The 19,844-nt window shown below is 34.6% G+C and overlaps 1 pseudogene; it reads left to right on the forward strand.

The window, feature by feature from the left end:
* Nucleotides 1–18,997, forward strand: part of LOC122218459 — a 118,395-nt pseudogene extending 99,398 nt beyond the window's left edge.
* The last annotated feature ends 847 nt before the right edge of the window (nt 18,998–19,844 follow it).

The following is a 19,844-nucleotide window of genomic DNA, read 5'->3' on the forward strand; positions in this document are numbered from 1 at the left end:
GAGTATAGCTCATATGAAAATTAAAGGAAGAAAAATAACAAAAAAAAATCAAAATCTTTGGACCATGTCCAAATTCCAGACACCAGTAAATGCACTAAGAGGAATTGTGTGAATTTAACTTCTATTTGAGATAGTACTTGATGGAGATACATTGATAACTTTTGATGGGACAATTATCATTTGAGGAATATGCCAAGGCCTATAGTTTCAGACCTATTTTTTATTCTATACAAAATGGGTAGAAGGAGTGGTTGAGTGATGGCTTTTTCTTTGGAATATAATTATTATCTGTTCACAGTTTTGGAGGTCAATTATATGCAAATATTATATTATAACAATAGCTTTCTCAATGAAAAACAGTAACTAGCAACAATTATTATTCCAATTTTTAGTTGTTCTACAAATACTAGAGGAATAAAAGAGGTCTATTTCCTACTTCCCTTTCCTTATTCTTCTCTATGGGAGAAGAGCCTAATTTCACACTAACTAGACAGGTTTTACCTTTCATGATGGATGCTTCAAGTAATGGGGAACACAATAATACCACAATTAAAAATTATTTACAAGAAAATATAGATTGTGTCTTTCACTAGATTTACTTATTTCTTTAACAACTTGTTTGCCAAAGTCATTAAAACATTCTGATGTTTTATTATATTAATCAATCAATTAACTCATATATTTCTTTGATAGATATTGCTGAACCTTCTCTATACATGGTAATCTTTCCAGTGATGTGTATCCAGTGGTTCATAAAATAGATATAAATACTTACCTTCATGAAGATTACATTCTTGTGGAAAAGACCAACAATAAAATAATTAAGGAAATATATAGTATGTTAGACAGAGATAACTTATATGGAGAAAAATAAAGTGAAGAAAAAGGATAAAAATGCTAATTGGAGGGTAACTAAAAGGATATAGATGAAAACTTAAAAGAGAAAGCCAACAGCATGAGTATATGGGGAAAAAAAAAAACTTTGTAGGCAAAACAAAGGGCAAATAGTAGTCTTGCTGTATGAGTGCAACAAGGATGCTCATATTCCTGGAGCAGAAAGAAATAGGGAAAGAGCAACAAGAGACAGGTAAAGAAGTAATAACCATCCAGGTCTAAGACATTTTATCATGAGCGACATTGTATGCCATTGGAGAGTTTTGAGTAGCGGAATGATATCACCTGCTATATCTTAACAGGATCACCTTGGTTGCTATGTTTGGAAATAAATAATAAAGAGGCAGGGAGATTAATTGGCAAGCTAGAACATCAGTACCAGCAAGAAATGATAGTGTCCGAACTTGGGTTGGTGAGAAGTGTTCAGATGCTGGGAAATATTTTGAATGTAAAGCCAACAAGATTAAACGTGGACTATGTTAGCAAAAGCAAATCAAGAATGACTCAAGATTTTGTGGTTGTATGTTTGGAATCATTACTGTTGCTATTAACTGAGATGGGAAAAAATACAAGATGAAGGTGTGTTTGTTTGTTTGTTTTTGGATGTGTGTGTTAAGCCTGAGATGAGTATTGGGGATTCAAGAGGATATTTCATGTAGGTCATTGTGCCTAAAAGTGTGAACTTTCAAGGAGAGATCTTCCCTTGTAATACAAATTTGGTACTCATCATCATATAGATGATATTTAGCACTATGAAACAAGAAGGAAACATCAATGGAGTAGAGATATAGACCTGTACTGTCTAATGTGGTAGCCACAACCATATATGGCTATTGAGCATTTGAAATATAGCTACCATCAATTGAGATGTGCTGTAAGTGTGAAATATGCATCAGATTTCAAAAACTTAGTGTGCAAAAGAGAATGTAAAATATTTCACTAAAACTTCTATATAGTTAAATATTAGATAATGTCTAGAGACATTTGAGTAAATATATTAAAATTAATTTCACTTATTTCTTTGGTGGTTCATATTTCCATTGGACAGTGTAGATATAGAGAAAAATGAACTCTAAGAATGGGGCTCTAGGGAATTCCTAGATTAAGATTTTGGAAAGTAAGAAGAAACTAAAACAGATTGAGAGGGGCAGTTACATGGAACACAGATACCAGGAAATGCTTGCATCCAGAAAGTCAAATGAAGAAAATATCTCAAGAAGGACAAAGTAGATATGGAGTTTGATCTACCATGTCCAATTTTTTTTTACCATGTCCAATTTTTAACTGACTGTGATACTTGAAATAAAACTAGGGTTGAGGATTGACGTTGAAATAGCAATGTGGAGATCACTGTTTTTGGGCAAGAGTAATTTCTGTGAAGCTGTAGGGTGAGAGCCTAATTCAAATGTTTACAAGAGAGAAATAGAGGAAAGAGAATGGAAGACATTAACATAGAAAGGTCTTTCGATGTGTATTGTGGTTAAGGGAAGACAATCAATGAAATGCTAGTTGGAGAGGGCAGTACAGTGAGGTTGAGAGACATCTTTTTAGGAAGGGAAATACAGCAGCATAATTTTTAGGCCGATATGAGTGATTCAGTACTGGAAGAGAAATGTTCATGTAGGAGAACCGTTTTGGTGACCTCCTTATTAGTCTACAAGTGTTGGAATCTAGAGCAAAATGCAGGTGACTATATGCTGATTTGCTCACAGAATACTTAAAATCTAGCGGGGATTGTGACAAAGCATATCTGCATGGAAGGGAATTTGGTACTTAAGAATAAACATAGGTGAGGGCACTTGTGTGGCTCAGTCAGTTAAGCGTCTGACTCTTGATTTCAGCTCAGGTCATGATCTCCTGGTTTGTGAGTTTGAGCCCATCCTCGGGCTCTGTGCAGACAGCATGGAGCCTGCTTAGGATTTTCTCTCTCTGCCCCTCCCCTACTCTCTCTCTCTCTCTCTCTCTCTCTTTCTCTCTCCAAATAAATAAATATACAACAACAAAAAAAGAATAAACACAGGTGAGGGTAAGAGCTGGAAGCTTATCCTTTAAAAATGTAAAGAGATAAAATATAGAAGAGAGGTAAATAGTAAAACAAAAACAAAAAAAAACATAGCTTTTACATAAAAATCTGCGTTTAATTCACATACACTAAAAAAATAAAAAAAACATTCTTGGGAATTACAAAGTAGTGTGCTCCACAGTATTATTTATTTTATTTCAAGAAGTGGTGAACTCTAGGGGAGAGAGGGATTAAAGAGAACAACAGATTTGTTCCAATAATGGACGATACTTTGGCTGTGCTTTACTTTCATGAGCATACTTTGAAGGTTTTGTTTTCACTATTGATTGTAGTTACATTAAGTAATTAATAATGAGCATATGTTAACATTAAAACTAACATAAATCCTATGGTTGCTTGAAAGATGAAGGAAATAGAATAGCTGCATTGCAAAATTAAAACTGTCAACTTTTATATGAAGAAATAGATTCCAGGTTTTGCTTCTTGAATGCCTATTAAATAAATAAGAATCCAAAGCACTGAATGTTTCTAAATACTTGCTTTTAAGAGAAGGAGTAAATATAATACATGTAATTTTCATTACTTAATTAATTTTAAATTCAACATTTATTATTGAATACTATATGTCAAATACTGTGATACAGAAGTGGATGAGAACATTATCCTTGCCTTTGAGAATCATATACAGAAGCAGAAGAGTCACTTCTGTAGACAAATAATACAATAAACAATAACAAAGCATCAGTAGAGACTCTATTATTTGTGATAGTTCTCACAACAATCATGAAACACAGGTATCAAAATTAATCAATAAGGAAACTGTTATTGTAACTTGTCCAATCCATTGTTGACAATGTGGCAGAAGTAGAATTTGAACTCAGTGTGATTTAGTTCCAAAACTTACCTTATTTCATCTAATCCATATTCCCTGTGACAAGCAAAATAATAATAATAATAATAATAATGCTGTGTATCACTGATCTATTGTTTAATAATAAATTACCTCAACATTTAGTGGCTTAAAGCAACATTTAATTGTCTCAAAGTTGCTGTGGGTCAGTAATCTGAGAATGGTTTTCCTGGGTCCCCTAATATTGGCAATATTGACAATCAAGTGTCAGCTGGAGCCACAGTCATCTCTAGGCTCAGCTGGAGGTGAAACCACCTCCAGACTCACTCACGTGGTTGTTGGCAGGATTCAGTTCCTCTCTGGTTGTTGGCTCCTCATGAGTTGTTGGCCAGAAGCTTGCCTTGGATCTTTGCCACAAGAGCTTCTTCACATAGTATTTCACAACATGGCAGTTTTCTTCATTAGAGAAAACAAGAGAGGCCAAGTAAGATGGAAACTAGATTTTTTTAACCTAATTTTGGATGTGCCATTTCATCCCTTTGGCTGTATTCTATTCAATAGAGGGAAATAATTAGGTGTGGATAGCATTCAAAGGGAAAAGGGTATACAAGGATTTGAATACTAGGACTCACTGGGAGCCATTTTAGAAGCAGCCTACCAGGGGTGCCTGAGTGGCTCAGTTGGTTAAGTGGTTGACTCTTGATTTCAGCTCAGGTCAGGAATTCACTGTTCATGAGTTTGAGCCCTGTGTTGGGCTCTGTGCTCACTGTGCAGAGCCTGCTTTAGACCCTCTGTCTTCTTCTTTCTGGCTTTCTCCCCTTCCCCACCCCCCCTCTCTTTCAGAAATAAATAAAAGTTAAAAAAATTTTTAAGAAAAGAAGCAGCTTACCATAAGGCATATATAAAAAATATAGTAGTAGCTCATAGAAGTTGTTAAATCTGTTAGAGTGGAGAAAAGAGCTGAAAAGAAGCATGATGTGGTTGAACTATGGGTTGAAGATTATATAGTAGTTAAAAAGTTATTTTGTTTTATGGGTTTATTTTTTTTATTTTTTTGCACAGGGGAAGTATGGTTAAAACATCGAGGGGGAAAGGAAAGGCACCTGGAAGCTGTAACAGTATGGGAAAATATGCTGAGTCATAAAATTATGAAGGAAAGTTAGCGATAAAATTATAGAACAATAGACTAAATTTTGAGAGGTCATGTATAAGTTTGAATAAATAATGAAAAATAATTATACTGCCCTCATAAGAAAATCGCACATAAATATAACATTTGTTATTTTTCTGAAATTATCTGTGGATCCAGGTTAAAAATAAATAAATGCTCCCCCCCACCCATCGCCCCCAGCAATGGTTAATTAGGTCCAGGGAAAATTTTGAAGGCCATTCTTACTAGGAAATTGAAATTGTATCCTACAAGTTTTCTGAAGAAACTTTAAGGAAGGCAATGAGTTGATGACATTCATTAACAATGGGTGCAATGTCACTAACTGATTAGAGAAAAGAGATAGGTTATGAAGCTATTATTGTAACCTAGACAATAAGATAAAGATATCTGAATAGAGCAATGATGGCTAGATAGAGAGAAAGACTAATCTGTAGAAGATATAATCAATTGGATTTGTTGACTAAAGTTTGAGTGATACAGATGATTTTAGATTTCTGGTTTTACAAGCTGGGTGATAACATTTAGAGAGATATGAAATATTTGGGATGAAAAGACAAAAACGTCATCAACAAATTATGTGTACATATTAACAAATGCACCAATATTTTAGATACAGAGGAATAAATATAATATTGATGAAACATATATACTTGTATTTGGCTATTTCATGAGTAACACTGTTTAAGTGCAACATCTGCCTGTAGTAGAAATATAAACCATGGTCCACATGGTACTTGGAGGAAATAAGAGTTGACAGGGATCATCTACAACAGAAATGAGATACAAAAATGCTGAGAATTCCCAGTGGTTCTCTTAGAATATTGTAGGCTAAATTAATTAATGGAATTGCACTTCTTAATTTAATTAATGAAGTTTGTAGCCAGAAAATGCTTCTCTCTATTATTACTCTGACATTCACTTGACTTCTGTAGGTCACAGAATATTTCAAATCCCCTTACATTCAGGGTTATTTTCCTTATTTCATTGTTTCCTTCTTGTTCCTTCTCCTCTTCCAACTGCCTTTGAAAAACCCACCTGGGCTAGGGTGGACAAAAGGAATAGGAGGTAATAGAGGTATGAATTGCTTTCCTTCCCTTGGCAATGACAAACTGATGATATTTTAAGAGTCATAGCCACAAAAATGACCAGAAGTATAGGTTTTAGAAATCAGTTCCCTGCCCTTGTGTTCTCCAGCCACCTCCCCTAACCTCTGACAGATTTAGGGGTTATAATCTAGAGAGAAATATTTTGACCCTTATAGAAGCATTTCATAGTGACAAAATGCCATATGAATTCTGATGCTCTTTCATTTGAGCTTTGGCCCGATGAGGACTTCAATTTAATTCACTAGAAATGTTAGGGCCATTTGGCTGAACCATTAACAATAAAACATATGTTTACTGAGTTCTTGTGTTAGGAATACAGCAAGGAATAAAACATATTTATAAACTATAGCCATATTCAAAAAATATAAACCTAGTGAAGAGTATATAAATAATTGTAAAGAAAATAAAATGTATAAACAGAACATCATTAATATAAAGTATTATGGAGGTCCAGAGAAAGGAGACATCATACATATCATTAGGAATCCAGAAATGTTTCATTTAGTAGGTAGCATCTGAGGCCATCTGTGAGTGACAGGTAGGATTTTTGAGAAGTAGAAATACAGCAGAAGAAACAGAAGAAACCATAATCTTAAGACTTAGGGGCATACCACTTTTTAGTAATTTTTCCAAGGAAAATGAAAGATGAGATTGGAAAGATAGAGTTGAAGTAAAATTTGTATATCTTAACAGCCTTATCATTAAAGCTAAAACAAAATATTCATTGATTTCTGTTGAAGAAACCAGCAGACTTTACCAAACTTGTTTATTCTTCCTCTTTTGCATACGGCTAACCTGTATTTATCAGCATCTCTTGCAGTTAGGTTTGGCCATGTGTCTGATTTTTGACAATGATGTAAGGTATGCTACCTCCAGAGCTGACCCCTAAAACTGAATGCCATCCTCCATGTTCTTTCCTCCTCAGAATAAATTTAGAAAGCCCACATTACCTGATTTCAAGATTTAGAACAAAGTTACAGCAATCAAAGCTGCAGTGATCAAGTTATTGGTTAAAGTATAGAATCATAATAATGGAATAAAACAAATAGTCCAGAAGGACACCCAAAAAATGACTGATTTCTGACAAAGGTGCAAAGGCAATTCAATGGAAAAATAATAGTCTTTTTGATATATGGTAGTAAACAATTAGACAACTGTGTGCCAAAAAAAAAAAAAAAGAGGACATCAACATATACCTTACATCTTTTATGAAAGTTGAGTCAAAATGAATGTAGAACTAAATGTAAAGTGTAAAACTATTAAAGTTTAGAAGAAATCATAGGTGAAAATATTTATGATCTTGGGTTAGTCAAAGTTACGTCTCTCAGGAGATTAGTCTCAGAGTTAGTCTTGCAGGAAACTGAGAACATATCACAAAAGAAAAATTGACAAATTAGACTTCATCAAATTAAGACATTTTGTTTCATGAAAGAATTGAGAGAAAAAAGAGATCAACCACAGAGCTGGAGAAAATATCTACAAAACACGTTTCTGACAAAGGACTTACATCTGGAACACATAAAGATTTCCAAAAATCAAACGATAAAACTTGATGGGGCAACTTGATGGCTCAGTTGGTTAAGCATCCAACTTTGGTTTTGGCTCAGGTCATGATCTCATGATTCATGATACTGAGCCCCACACTGGGCTCTGTGCAGTCAGCAGACTGGAATTCTTGGAATTCTCTCTCTTCCTTTCTCTCTCTGCTTCTCCCCTGCTCACTCTCTCTTTCTCTCTCTGAAAAGAAACACACACACACACACACACACACACAAACAAACAAAAAAGGCAGAAAAAGAGTTGAAGACAAAAACAGAAACAAAGAACAAGGGCAAGAAATAGAATACAGTAACAAATAGAGCAGGTATTAACACAACTATATAAATAGTCGCTTTGAATATCAATAGTCTAAATGCACCAATTAAAAGACAGAGACTGAGAGACTGAGTAAATAAAAATAAACAAAACAAAACAAAAGAAAAACATGACCCAACTATTTGCTGTCATAAGAAAAAACACATTGTAAAACACACACACACACACACACACACACACACACACATATATATATATATATATATATATATATATATATATATATAGTGCCTGGGTGGCTCAGTTTTAAGCATCCAACTCTTGATTTCAGCTCAGGTCATGATCTCTTGGTTTGTTAGATAGAACTCCATGTCAGGCTCTGTGCTGGCAGCATACAGCCTGCTTGGTATTTTCTCTGTCCCTCTCTCTCTGCCTCCCCCTTCCTTCTCTCTCTAAATAAGTAAATAAATAAACTTAAAAATACATATATATTAAAAGTATATTATATATATTGAATATATTGAGTATATATTATATATATACATACATACTGCATATATTAAAAGTAAATGCATGGAGAAAATTATACCATGCTAACACAAATCAAACAGAAAACAGGAGAAGCTATGTTCATTTTATACAGAGCAGACTACAAAGGAAGAGAAGTTATCAGGATAAGGAAAGATAATACATAAAGATAAAAAGGTCAATTCTCCAAAAAGACAATTCTTAAAGCATCAAACTACAAAAGGCAAAAACAGAACTGCAAGGAGAAATAGATGAATATAGTATTATAGTTGGAGACTTCAAAGCCCTTTTTCGGAAATGAACAGATCCAGCAGGAAGAAATTAGTAAGGACATAATTGAAGTCAACTATATTATCAATAAACTGGGTATAATTAGCACCTGTATGCTACTTCATCCAATAATAGCAGAATATACATTTTCTCAAGCTCACAGAGAACATTCATCAAGATTCCACATTCTGGGCTATAAAACACACCTTTACAAATTTAGAAGAATAGAAATCATACAATGTCTGCTCTCAGACAAATGGAATAAAGGTAGAAATTGATAATAGAAAGATGACTAGAAAATCCTAAAATACACAGAGATTAAACAACTCACTTCTGACTTACACATGGGTCAAGGAAGAAATCTCAAGAGAAAAATATTTTGAACTAAATAAAAATGAAAACGGTTATCGAAATTTGTGGGGTGCTGTGAAAGCTGTGCTTATACAGTAATTTACAACATTGAATGCATATGTTAGAAAAGAAGATATAAAATCAATAAACTAAATTTTCACTAGGAAACTAGAAAAAGAAGAGCAAATTAAATCTAAAGTAAGCAGAACAAAAGAAATAATAAGCATACAGCAGCAATCAATAACATTGAAAACAGGAATGTTTTTTGTAAAAAGAGCAAATCACTAAAACCAAGAGCTGGTGCTTCAAAAAGCTCAATAAAATTGATAAGCTTCAGCTAGGTGAAGAAAAAGAGAGAAAAGTTACAAATTACTAATATTATAAATGAAAGAGGGGACATCTATCACTACAGATCTCATGGAAATTAAAAGGATAATAAAAGAATAATATGAACATCTCTATGCCTACAAATTTGAGAACCTAGATGAAATAGGTCAATTCCTTGAAAGATACAACTTGCCAAAACTCATACAAAAAGAAATAGATGATCTAAGCAGACCTATATCTATTAAAGAAATTGATCATTAATAACCTTCCAACCAGAAAGCATCAGACCCCGATAGACTCACTGATGAATTCTATCAAACTTTTAGGGAAGAGTTTATACCAATTCTCTATAATCTCTTTCAAAGTATAGAAGCAGAGGGGATACTTGTTATCTCACTATATGAGGCCAAAACCAGACAAAAACATTACAAGAAAAGAAAACTGTAGACCAGTATCTCTCATGAACATATAGGTGCAGAAATCCTCAACATTAACAAATATAATACAAAAAAGTATAATAAGAATTGTACACTATGACCAAATGGATTTTATACCAGATATGCTAGGGGGTTTCAACATTCAAAAATCACACACACAAAAAAATCAATTCATGTGATCTATCACATCAACAGATTTAAAATTTTCATATGATCATTTCAATAGATGCAGAAAGAGCATTTGACAAAATCCAACACCAATTAAGAGCTCAGTAAACTAGGAATAAAGGGGAAAATTCTCAATTTGATAAAGGAACATTCTTAATGTAATACAGCCTAGCTATAATCTACAGAAAACATCATTCTTAATGGTGAGAACTTCAAAATTTTCCCACTACAATCAGGTATAAGGCAAGGATGCCTTCCCGAATCACTCCTTTTGGATATTGTACAAGAAGTGCTTGCTAATTCAATATGGCAAGAAAAGGAAATAAAAGATAACACAGGTTGGGAAAGAAAATATAGACCTGACTTTATTCATGGGACTGGGTGCTAGATTCTAGGTAGATGTGGATTCAAAGCCCTATCTCGAAACAATCTCCATGTGACCTTGAGCAAGATTCTCAAGTCTGTTTTACCAGTTATAAAATGGAGTTATACAGTCCTCAGAAAGTTTTCTTGAGGACTACACCAAGTTCTTGCACTTGCAGACATTTAGCAGAGTGCAGGCATATGAAGCTTATCAATGTTAGGTGAAAGTGAATCTGAGAGTGTTTAAGAATGATATAGCTCCATTGAGGGTGATACAGTCAGTAAGGGAGAGGATATCCTTGTAAATTTAATCTACTTTTCCTCATGGCACAGACTTTCTTTTTTAAATTAAAACAATAAAACTTATCTTTCCTAACAAACCCATTTGCCTTTCCATTCTGTGATTTACTCTGGTCTTCGACCACAAACACCGTACAAGATTAAATGAGAAACAGTGGATAAAATAATGTGGTTCAAATACATTGAAGGAGAGTAATTCTACTAGTATAATAACTTTTTATTAATAGTATTTTCATGTTACTGAGCTTAATTATGCATCACTATATTTTTCTACACCCTACAAAATAACATTGGAAAAAATTTTAAATAATATTTTCAACTGTTTTTTCTGTAATATTGGAATATTCAAATAACTGTCTTTATCTTTCACCCAATGGTAAAAGGTGAGTTTGCAAGTAGATAATTGGAAAGTACAGTAGTTTATATGCATTAGGTAAGGGAATTAATCTTTTATTTGTGAACCAGCCATAAAATTGCAAGTTTGGAATGTGTGTGTGTGTGTGTGTGTGTGTGTGTGTGTGTGTGTGTGTGTTTTAAGTAGGCTTTATGTCCAGTGCAGAGTCAAAAATAGGGCATGAATGCACAGCCCTAAGATCAAGACCTGAGCTGAGATCAAAAGTCAGATGCTTAACTTATTGAGCCACCCAGGCAGCCCAGAATGTTGTAATCTTGGTAATAACAGTAGTACTCTTATTTGCATTCACATATTTTTGCAGCTAGGCACTTCTACATTGATTGAGCATTGTGGGTGACGACATTTTTGGAATACTTTGGTCGTAATGAATCTTCTATCAAAGTTTAATATTCAAATGATACTCTGGTGACTTTCTAGATACTAACCTAAACAAGTAACAAGATCTAAAAGAATAGCCAAGCTTTGTTAGTAAAAATGCTCTCCGGCATACATTTGTCTTTCTCTTCCTAAAATGAATATGCATTTTAAATCTATTTCCTGGGGAAAAAAAAAAAACTTTTGTATTAATTTCATGCATAATTCAGCAAGGTCAATTCTGACATTTTAAAAACCTTACAGTAAGTGCTAAAATAAGTTTTTAGGAAATGATATTACAAGATTTAGGAAAAATATAGTAATCATTTACTAGTAAGCATTCTGCATGTTCCACATTTTTACTTGAGCACAAGACATATACAAATGAACTGATAATTGTGTATTCTGCAATTTCTTTATTTGCTATTCCCATTCACATAGACTAATATGTATAGATGTTTTTCACTCTCTAGAAATACTGAAATAGTAAATATGAGAGGAAAAAAACCCTCTGTTTTTACTTATAGTCCTTCTGTACTACTCATCTGATTTAATAAAGAAGAGAGAGAGAGGGAAAGGGAGTGGAGAGGAAGAAGCGTTGAGAGGAGCTGGGGAAGGAGAAAAAATAAAAGAAAGAACTACAATGTTAAAGTAAAACTTTTGCATTCAACTGTGAGTTTTGATTTAACGTACTAAAGTCTTGATTGAAACTCAAATGCCCATCACAAATATGAATGTCTTTTGTTCCCAACAATTTACAGCATTTTATGGCCTATTTCATTGCATCATAAATGTCATAATGACCAAATGTTCCATGAAATGTCATAAAATGACATGAATTACAGCTATCATCCAGGTCTACGTCTGGAAAACTGAGTTTCTGGCTCATGCTCAGCTAACGGACTTTTTGTGTTTGAAATCTCTGTGTACTGTGACACTGAGTTAATTAATTTTACTTTATCGTCCAAATGTACTATGGTTCTCTCTCAAAAAGTAATTCATTTGTCTGGAGAGTACATACGTAACTGAATTAAGTATCTCCCAATTATAATGCTGTTATTTCTTTAAATATCAGCTATTTAAAGATTCTTAAAATCTCATCTTAACAAAGCTCTCTGGCATGATAATGCTTTACAACTAACTTTTCATTTTCAGTATTAGGACATGTGCTGCTCTGGGATTTACTAAGGTGCGTGAGACTTTATCATACTGCTCAAATTCAGTAATGACTGCCATGTTCTTTGGCCACCCCATTCTCCCATTAATCCTGTGCATGCCAGAATCTAATCTCATAGTTTCCTAAACGTGAGTAAGAAAAAAGGGAAAAAGTCATAATACTGCTATTCACACCACTGGACTGCCTATACTTGGATTACTAACCCTGTTTTCGCAAACTGATTTCACTACTTTACTATGATTCAGCTGGAAGATTTAGCTTGGTAGCTAAAAACAGTTTTTAAATGTTAATTTCCAATTTACATCAGCATTTTCTAGCATTTTGCTTCTCATTTTTTTTTTCTTAATTCAAAGAAATGCTACAACTCATAGACAGGATTTTAATGCATCTATTTATTCAAGCATTGATTGAGACCCTTCTGAATCTGGGCACTGTGACTTGGAAGAAGTAAACATGGCAATTGCTGTTTCAGTTTTTATGACATTTATCAAGATCTCAGAAAACAAATACGTAATCCTAAATCCAGTTCTAGGTGTCCAACTTTGGTAAGCGAGGGCATTTGCTACAGAATGCCATTACTACAGAGAAATAACAATTGAAATATTTAAACCAGCATTTTCAATTCTGCAAGCTATTCCTATTCCTTTTTATTTCCTAGTGAATTTTCCCTACACTTTGCCACTGAATAAATTTCAAGCAACCTAATTTAATCAGATCCTTCTCAGTAGGAGTGCATCTTTGTGCACTGTAACAGTGAACACTTTGTTACTCTCAATTTTCCATTCTCACTCAGTATATTCTTTCTGATAGAGGAGAGCAAGGAATAACTGAATGTCCTGAGTAATGTACATCTTGGGTCTCTGCACTCAACCTAATTTTCTCTCTCACTCCTACCTTCCTCACCAAAACATTTGTCTCCTATCTTTCAACACCCAGTTAATTACTCACAACCTGGTTTACTGCCAATCCCTAGCCTGACATACAATAATCATCCAATAAATAACTGAGATAACCCCCAAACTAAGCTACAGAAAGTTAAAAAATATTTACAGAAAGAAGGTTCATTCCATTTGGCATGACACTTTACCTATAAAAACTGTTGTGTTCTCCTAAAATATTTACTTCTATGTAGAAAAGGCTGAAATGAATTTCTTAATTTTTGTTAGAATTAGACAAAAGAGCCATAAAATAATGGGTTTTGTCACACTGGAGGCTTATGTAGTTGGACAATGAATTTTAAGACAAATATAGGTGCTTAACTTATTATAATGCCCCAAGAGAAAATCCTAAAGCCCAACTCAGCAACGATAGTCAGAGTTTATATAAGGCAATTTATATATTCCAAGGGGGTAATTACCACAATGCTTGGGGCACTTTATAATGTGGAAAAATACAGTGAGAAAGGTTGTCAGCTTAATGCTTCAATAGTACTAAGCATAGATGTGAATAATTTCCTTGACTTCAATCTTTATAAAATGGATCTTAATCACCAAAGAAAAGACTGGAAGAAAAATGTCTGTTTAAGGGTTTTGTAAAGTTCTGAAACTTCCCATCTGTGTCCATTTACCTAGAATCTGCTGGTCATGCCAATGCAATTTATAATTTTTTCCTCAAGGATTTTTTTAATGTTTAGCATTTCATGAAAAATTCTTCCATTTAAGTAAACCTAAACTTTGAACTCCTTGTGGTTTTATAATTAGTAATTCCAATTGTCAGAACTTCTGATTCAGGAAAAATATCTATAAAAGAAATATTTAAGTGCTTGAAGAAAAATATTTGACAATAATAAATGAGATATTTGGCCTCATACAAACAAGCCAATGAGGAACATTTACATTATAGAGAGAACAATATATTACTTAAAATGTGCACAATCATGTTTTCTATATAATCTGTTAGGTTCTAGTATATCTTTTACATACTGTTTAATGTGGTCTTTAATGTCATAGTTTTACATTCACATTTTTTATAATTTTTAAAAAGAAATTCATATACATTTACAGAATGTTTTAGTTCATGAATACCATTATGCTAGGGATATTTAAGGAAATAAAGATAAAGAAGACATAGTCTATTTCACAAAAGAGCTTAAGTGGTCTACAAGGAGGGAGAGCTCAGCACGTTTAATATAGAGATGAAAAATTCAGAGAGGAATATGGTAGGAGCTGTTCTGAATGTTAAGTACACTTTTATTTTCAAGTATGCTGAGGCTTTCAACTGTTAATAATAGAAGAAAAAAAAAACATTAAGGGTTCATCTCCAAAACCTGGATAACAAATACCTGTGCATTCATTATAGTCCTACTCTTTCTCAGCCCCTTTATTTTGAAAGAGCAGAACACAGGTAGAGATTTTCAGACCTTTGAAAACACCTTTTTGTGTATGCAAAATTTGGTTGTCTTCTCTATTTTAATGTTCCTTTTAAAGTCTATCATTTCTTCAAAGGGAAAATTAACATTTTAATGTTTATTGTGTGGCTGTACCCTGTGATATTCAAGATTCATGAAAACTGAATGAAAGTAAAATTGGACTTCAATGAGTTCAAGGAATATCATCCAGATAATATTACTGTTAGATGAAAAAAATTTTCCTTATGCTCATTTATCTTAAAGTAGAGGGATTATTTATTGTTTGGGAGAAAGCTTACAGTTTGGAGAATTGTGTAAAGAAAGCTCTTCCTTTCATTATTTATGCCTGGCTAGATCCAAAGAATTCTCCAACTGCACCACTTTGTTAATGTCTGAACATTAATTCACAGAATATCTGTTATGTGGCAAAGCTGACACTAATACTGGATGTTCAGAGGTACAGGACCTGGTCTCTACACTGAAAGAACTTACAGATGAGGCTGGGGGGAAACACAAGGAAAAAGATAATTAAATGTAACATGGAAACTGTAAATTTTACCAACCTTTCAAGGAAGCTACAGTTCTCATTTTAAATTTTCTAGATCTTCCAACAAATTCTACCAGTTGAGCAAAACCCTGATAGCAAACAACAGAAAGAATGCAAAAAAAGAACATTTTCACATTTAAGCAAACATGTGAGAGACTCAAAGTATTAGTAAGTACAACCTATCACTGTATTAAAGACTCATGAAGGAGTCTAATGACTTCAAAACTTAGTTGAGATAAGGAAATCTATTAATGTAATTTACTACAAAAACAAGTTAAAGAAGAAATAAAATAGTATCATGATATTGGTAGCTATACCAAATCATGTTATGAAGTTTAATACCTATTAACTAAAAAAAAATCTGTAAACAATACGATAATGAGCACCTCTCGGAAAACCATTACAAAACATATCTTCTGTACATACATTAAGAGTTTTTTATTACAGCCAGGAACAATACATGTGTGGTTACTCATATCTCCTCTTCAGTGTTGTACTATATCTGCCTAAACATAAATAAACATGGTTGATAAATTAACCCCTCCCCAAACTATTATTTAAATCTCTTTAATAATCCATTATGTGTTCTTAATACTTGGATTCATCTTCAGCTCCTTTATGGAGAAGACTAGATTGGATTTCCTATCACTTTCCCCCAAAAGAATCCTCAAATATGGGATTTGCAATACAAAAGACTTAATACGTTAATTGCTTATAATTTGGAATGCATTTTCCCACAGAAAACTATGTTTCTGTACTAGTATACAAAACCTATTAATGTTAGAGAATGAACTTAATGAGAAAACAAAATCAAACTGCATTCTGTATAAGTGAAATACAGAATACTGAAATACTGAAATAAAATGCTGTTGTGGTACAAGCCATAAATATAAAATATATAAATAACACATATAATGAAAACATTTCAATTTTCCTTAGAGCTTGTATTTGAAGCAAGTAAGGTGAGTTTCTAGGCCCTCACATAGACATTAAAAATCAACAGCATGTCTTTTGTTTTGTTTTGTTTTTCATGTATGATTTCACTTCAAAAGTGAATTTTTTAAATTATTGAAACATTATTTTAATTATTTGAAAAGAAGTTTACCTTTATCAATTATGATGCCGGTATTCCATGGGCTTACAACAGATTTATCCAAAACCAAGCAAATGATTGGATTTATGGAACTGAGAAAAAGAGGACAGACAACAGAGACTATTCTTGAATGAGATTGTTTCTTACAATACTGAAGGAAGGAGGACCCTGATGGAAAACATTTGTAGCACTGCCTTGAGGGAGAGGAAGGATGATGAGTCAGTTGGTTCTTTAGCCAGGCACGAGGTTGTGTCTGCATATGTCACCGGGGTTATTACCCAAAGCAGGTGTGAAAAGTCAGGATAAGCGTGCAGATATGCAGTCATTTGAAACTACAGAGCATTAACCAGAAGGACATTTGCAAAGTTTTGACAACTGCATAACTAAACGGACTAATATTTCTAACAATTTTGCTAAAATTAAAATGTATTTGGCATGCTGCTGCCAAAATTTAGTGGTCTGTTAAGCAGCCTTAGGCTAACGTGCCAGACAATGGTGATTTGCTATTTTGGAGTAAAAGCTAACTTAAATACAATGAATTTCATCTTTCCTTTTAATTGAGTTGTGCAGGACTACCCTTATTAAAAAAAAATTATAATCTGTTCAACGTGCCATTTTTAGAGGATCTATTATTGGTATTAGACAAAGTACACATAGTTTTTTCTGTCTTGGAATGACATTACACAAACAAGCAAGAATAAATCCATAGTTGAAATCTGTGCAAAATGCAATGAAGGAAACGAATAGGATGCAGTAACACACACTAACAGGGAGAACAACTTTTAGGGGAGGTGGTTATAGAAGGTCTTGTTCAAATGGCATTTAAGCTGCTGTCTGAAAGGTGTCTAGGAGTTATCCATGTGCAGAACGAGGTGACGTACATTTCAGGCAAAATTAATAGTGCATTAATAACAACAATAGTAATAATAACAACAACAGCAACAATAACAATAATCCATTTAGATGAAGGAAGAGCTAATGAAAAAGTACCAGGTTGGCTGGAAAGTATTTAAGAAATCGGTGTAGTGACAGGCATTGAAGTTGAAGCCAAATCATGAAGCTTTTACATTATTATGTATATAATGAGGAGGGCAACGCTGTGATAATATTATAGCCGTGGCCCAGCCACTCCCACCTAGGCCTTGTCTCCTGAGTCAGTGGCATTGCGCTTGGAAAGAAATGTCAGAAAAGGAGTGAAGTGACCAATTCTTTTGTGTCCCCCAGCTTTGAGGCCTAGTTGGCATTTGCAGAAAGGAAAATACAGCAAGAAAATTGTGATATTTTTGAAAGGCAGAGTGGGAGAAGGGAAACAAGGTCTTAGATTTTCTATGATTTTTTAATTTTTTAAGCATTTTAATTTTTTTCATGTTTATTTATTTTTGAGAGAGAGGGAGGGAGAGTGAGAACATGAGGGGCAGAGAGACAGGGGGACGTGGAATCCGAAGCAGGGTCTGTGCTGACAGCAATGAGCCCAATGTGAGGTTCAAACTCACAACCCATGAGATCATGACTGGAGCCACCCAGGAGCCCACAGATTTTCTTTAATTTTTTTTTTTTTTTAAATCTGCAGTTTGACATTGGTGGCAAAGCATACCAATCCAATAGTGATCTTTCTATTAAAAAGAGAAGTTGATTTTTTTGTGTGTCCTTTTGATTCCAGCCTTTTCTCCCCATGACAAGGCATAAATCATGGACGCCAGAAAATAAGGTAGTTCTCAGGAATCCTGAAAAGGCTGAGAAGCTTACATTCTTCCTCCGGAGGAAAGGGCAGGGGTTTTCAGCCCTCTCTGGAAACAAAAGTGAAAACATGAGTTACACGAGCCATGGAAAGGAGACAATCTGAATCTGAATCTTTGGAGCTGCCCCAAGCAGCATCCCCCCAAATCTACCATGAAAACACAGCACAGGGACCTTCGTGCCTTGCATGCCTTCCGTAACATCTTCAAGGACAGCAATGCCTTTGCCCAGGAAATGCTGCAAGAGATTCTCCAGAGGTTGTCTCTGAACACCACAGTGATCCCCCCGCCGCGAGCAGAACACGCTGGGAAATGGGAACTAGGACGTGAACATCATTATGGCGGCAGTTCAAGCCAAAGCCTATGATGCTGTCTGGTGGGACGAGCGCAGTGACGTCAGTGCCATTGCTCTCGCTAAAATCATGGGATTCATTGTGCATCTGCCCTCCAGCAGGTGCTTCTCACTGAAGTTGCCTCTCAACAGGCAGCACTGGATCTGTGTTTGAGAGGTGAGAGATGCCTATTATAACCTCAAGTCCAAACTGAAGATGCCCAAGTGGACTGGAGGCAAGAGCGAGCTTGGGACATTTCTAAAATATCACTTGTGAAGAAAGAACTGTGAACTCCTGCTGGTGGTGCCAGGGGAGGTGGGGGCCCATTAGAGTTGGAGGAGGGCTGATGTGGAACGCAGTTCTACCCAACCTGCCCTCACCTCAGCCCCCTAAATCCCCTGTAATGTGCGCTGTTCTATACAGTGGGTCTGCCCTTGCCATTTTCCCAAACACAGAAAATGTGGAAGGAAAAACACAAGAGCTTACAGGTGAGGCAGTCATATGCCAGGGAACTAGGATTACAGAATTTGTCATTATAAATAACGGAAACAAAACAAAGGGAATCTATGAACAAATGGAACAGAAAAAGTTAGTGTCTTGACTAGCTTCAGACACAAACAAATCCAGGTTTTAGTGTGTGTGATTTTACTTTTCATACAGAGTAATACGTATGGCCAACAGCACCTTCAAGGTTATATTCTTCCAGCCAAGTGACCACAACGACACTGATTCCTGCTCAGTAATTCCCATAATAAAAGTCTCCCCTTAAATGCACACCATCTAGCAATTGAACCAATTCCTATGGTCTGGGAAACAGAATACTTGTCCAGGTGTGGCTCACATGCCCAACCCTCAAATAGACATGGGGTCAAGCTTTTCTAAATCACACTGGCTCAACATGACTGAGGCTGCAGAAGTTATTCACTAAGAGAAAATCAGGATGATATTATGGGAAGAAGTAGAATGTATGCTAGGTGGGCTACAGATATGGAAGTGGGGATTCCAGAGACAATCAGGATACTGAGAATGGGAGAAGGACCAGAGGAATTTGAAGAATGAGAGATGGATCCTTCTGGGATTTCTGAATATAAGTCTGAAAGTAAGATAAAATTACATATTCCTGATCTCCACCCAAGGTCTACTGAATCTGAACCAGAAATGCTAGGGGTGTATCCTGTCAATGTGTGTTTAAAGATAAAGTGATTTTTTTTTTCCAGCATCATAAAGTTTGAGAACCACT

This window comes from Panthera leo, chromosome B1 (assembly GCF_018350215.1).
Source record: "Panthera leo isolate Ple1 chromosome B1, P.leo_Ple1_pat1.1, whole genome shotgun sequence".
Lineage (NCBI taxonomy): Eukaryota > Metazoa > Chordata > Mammalia > Carnivora > Felidae > Panthera > Panthera leo.